Here is a 4,119-nt window from a genome sequence, read left to right on the forward strand (position 1 = left end):
GCGGCTCCGGCCCCGCCCACCCCGGGCCCCGGCCCCGCCCCCGCGGCCCCGGCCCCGCCCCGAGCACCAGCGTTCGGCGCCTGCGCCCTGCCCTCACTCTGCTCGCTTGGATTCCGCCGGTGGCCGCCTGTGGGAGGCGGCGAGCGAGCCCCCCGGCCCGCGGAGGGCGCCGTCCGCCCGCGCCGGAGGCCGGAAGCCGGCGTGCACGGGGCGCGCTTCGGACATCCTCCCTAGCCGGGTCGCTGGGAGCCGGCTGGGCTCGGTCACCCTGGAGGATGTGCCCTTCCCGGGAGCCCCGGAAGCCGGGACATCGAGCCTCTCTTGGCGGGACAGTTGGGGAGCTCCTCGCTCTGCTGGACCTAGGCCCTGGCCGTGTCCTCCGGAGCCCACAATCAAGTAGCAAGGGTAGGCTGTGAACAAATGTCGACACAGTGTGATGGCTGCAGCGTAAAAGAAGCATTGTGAGGTTAAACGTTACAGGGTAACATTAAGGACGGCGGGGACCTGGAGGGTGCAGAGACGTCTCCCTGAGTTTGGAAGACCACTTCTGGTGTAAAGAGCCGTGTGTGCTGTCCCTGACCACAGAGGTCAGCTGAGTGCGGCTGAGTAACGCAGTCGGAGATGCGGCTGAAACGGTAAACTGATCTCAGAGGGGTTTAAGGTGAGCTAAGCAAGTGCACGCGTCCCCGGGCTCTGAGCTCCACCGTGGGGTTGTAAGAGGCAAGCAGTTTCAATGTTTTGTTTTATTAACTCCTTTTATTTTCAAAGACTTAATACTTGATTACAGCGTTCAAGTTTTTTGTAGATACATATTTATAAATATAGTATTAACTTACAACCAAAAACCACTGTGTAGCAACCTTATTCTAGGTTTCTTGTGTATCCTTTTAGAGAAGGTGTACAAATAATACATTGTACAAAGATGGTTTTTCTTGAGACAGCCTGCAGCCCTCATACTATGATCAGAGTGTGTTCACGGATCAGCAGCTGGAGCTTACTGGAAATGCGGGATTTCAGGCCCCATCCACGCCTATGGAATCAGAGTCTACCTTTCCAACAAAATCGGAAGATGATTTTTCTGAACATTAGAGCGTGAGAAGCAGTGATCTATAGGCATCAATTCATAACGATGGATCAGAAGGAGGCAGGGAAAAGCTGCACTCTAAGGTCCCTGAGGGCACGGCCTGTGTTTCATTCACAATTGTATCTCCAGCATGTGGCACGGTGCCCAATACATAATAAGTATTTCATGAATTAGTTAAATGGGAAGGACACAAGCCTGAATTAAGGCCATGTCAGAGAGGGAGAAACCAATCTGAGAAATATCTAGGGATTAGAGTCAATGGGATTTAGTGACTAATTGGATCTGGACGAGGCGGGAAAGGACAGTGCACAGTGATGACACCCATCTAGTTACTCAAGTAAAAAACCTGGGAGCTATCCTTGATTTTCTCCTCTCACTCCCTAAATTCAGTCTATCACCCAGTCCTGTGGTTCTTTTACAGTATTAACCTTGAATCCATTCAGTGCCCCCCCCCATCCACATCCCTATCTCTGCTGCCACTGCCTTAATCCAAGCTGTCTTTACGTGTACTATAGTAACCTCCCGATTGGCCTGCTTTCTTCCAACTCCACAGTCTGTTCATTACACACCAGCCAGTTTGTATATTTAAAAATGTAAATCATAACATCACACGTACACAATTGAAGTCCCCTTAGTGACTTCTTGGAAACCCTGGTGGTGTAGTGGTTAAGTGCTACAGCTGCTAACAAAAGGATTGGCAGTTTGAACCCGCCAGGTGCTCCTTGGAAACTATGGGGTAGTTCTACTCTGTCCTATAGGGTCGCTATGAGTCGGAATTGACTAGACGGCAGTGGGTTTGGTTTTGTGAGATGGAATATGGTGGATTGAAAAGTCACTGCTTGGAGGTCAGTTAAACAATCAGATTATGTTGAACTGAATGCTGGGTACTGCTGGTGAGGAGTGGGGAGAGCTATAATTCCTTCTTTTCCAGAAACTCCAAGTACACAAAGGTGAGTAGACCCCCAAAGCCGTGTCTGACCCTTGCTGAGCTGGCTTGGAAAGGGCATCAGAAGCAGATTAACTGTGAAGCTAATGAAACTTTAGCTTTAGGGCTCTTCATTGCATGAGTTCCTCTCATTCTTCAAGAAACCCTTCCAAATTGCATATGCTTCAGGCTGTATAAAACCTGGGTCTGCCCCTAGGTGGGATATAAGTAACCAGAGGAACCATCCAAATCCGAGGATGGCCTCCAGTGAACCACACTTAACAATATGCAAACCCTTATGTAGTCCTTTCCTCTTGAACCTGGGCTAGCCCTATGATCTGTTTTGACTGACAGAATAGGGCAGAAGTGACACCTAAGGTTGTCACAAGCCTTGCAGCTTCCACCTGGCTCTTTTGGAACGTTCACTGTGGGGGAAACCAGCTGCCATTTAATAAGTCTTACTACCCTGAGACCACCATGCTGTGAGGAGGTCCAAGCGAATCACGTGAACAGCCAGCCTCCCACTGTTCCAGCTATCCCACCTGAGATGCCAGACGTGGGAGTGAAGAAGCCATCTTGGACATCCAGCCTAGTTGAGCCATCAGATGGCAGTCTACATCCAACCACTGTTTGAATACAACCACAGAAGACCCCAAGGGAAAGTTGCCCAGTGGAGAGATAAGTTGTTAAGTCTCTAAGTTTTGGAATGAATTATTATGCAGCAGTGGGTAACTGAAAGGTTCTCCCAGACTTTAGAATTTGGAACTGACGACTCCCAGGGCCTGGGAGCTGTCGTGGCTGGGACAGCACTCTGAAGGGAGGGCCACAACTCCTGCTGAAGTGATGCTTTCCCAGGCCATCCTGGTTCCTCCTGCCTTCCCTGTGGTCCAGTTGTTCAACTCTTCCTTGAATGCCATGAGATACCTTAGTATCATTGCAGTAAATTCTTTTCTTGGCCTCAGCTAAAAATCTTGACAAAAACATCCTAATAGAGTCTAATTGCAAACAGGAAATCTTCAGAGGCTAATGCTCTACTGTACTTGAGTCTGTATTCGGCACATACCCGTTGCCTTGGAGTCGATTCTGATTGATAGCCACACTACAGGACAGAGTACAACTGCCCCCTAGGGTTTCCAGGGGGTGGCTGGTGGATTCAAACTGTTGACCTTTTGGCTAGCAACCTTAGCTTTTAACCACTGCACCACCAGGGCTCTGTGTTTGGCACAGAGTAGGCATTTAGTAACTATTTTTGAATGACTACATGAATAAATTTCTTACTGGGTTCTTTTCCAAGTTAGAAAAGCCTGCCCATCAGGCCATCAGATTTCTCTTCATGAAAGGAAATCTCAAAAGAAAAAAAGTTAATACTGCCGGGCCCCAAGGAAGGAAGCTTTTTATTATAAGGTATGCTGGCTAAGAAGATGCCAGATCCAAACAACTACATCAAGGTAGAGTCTCAGGAAAGCAACGTTGTGTTTTTCTGAAGCGGTAGTGTAATTATTTGTATTAACTTTGCTGAAGATGTTTTAAGACAATGTATCTTAAACCAAAAATTATTATCAGAAAGAAGGTTAAATATAGGGAAGGTGAGGCCAAAGAACAAGATTTTGATAGTCTCTATAGAAAGGAAACAATGAGCTGACCTGCAGACTTTTAGCAGTTGTATCATATGAGGGTATCCGCTTGATTTGATAGTAGCCATTAAGGTTCCTTTATAATAGACTCTCTGGTTCCACCCTTACCAAAAAACCCCAGATTGTGATTCAGTCTTTTAAGGAACTTGCTGACAGTAAATGAATAAAATTGAAATCTGGCTTAAAAAATGAGTGTCTTGTGTGTGAACCAGTTCTCTTGAGTCTCGTCAGTTTTGGTTGCACTGAATAAATCAATTTTATGGACTTGAAAGTATAAGTCTGAACTTCTAAATGTAGGCTCAGACATTCCTTCATTTAGTCAGCAAATAGTTATTGAGTACCAAATATGTACCAATTGCTAGGTTCTGGGAACACAGAAAAAACTCACTTCAAGGTGTTAAACCATTGCAGCTGGAAAGGAGGGGAGTGGTGCTGTATGAACGAACACCGTAAGAGCCTGTGCATCTTCAGCGCCG

Source organism: Elephas maximus, chromosome 10, assembly GCF_024166365.1.
Source record: "Elephas maximus indicus isolate mEleMax1 chromosome 10, mEleMax1 primary haplotype, whole genome shotgun sequence".
Lineage (NCBI taxonomy): Eukaryota > Metazoa > Chordata > Mammalia > Proboscidea > Elephantidae > Elephas > Elephas maximus.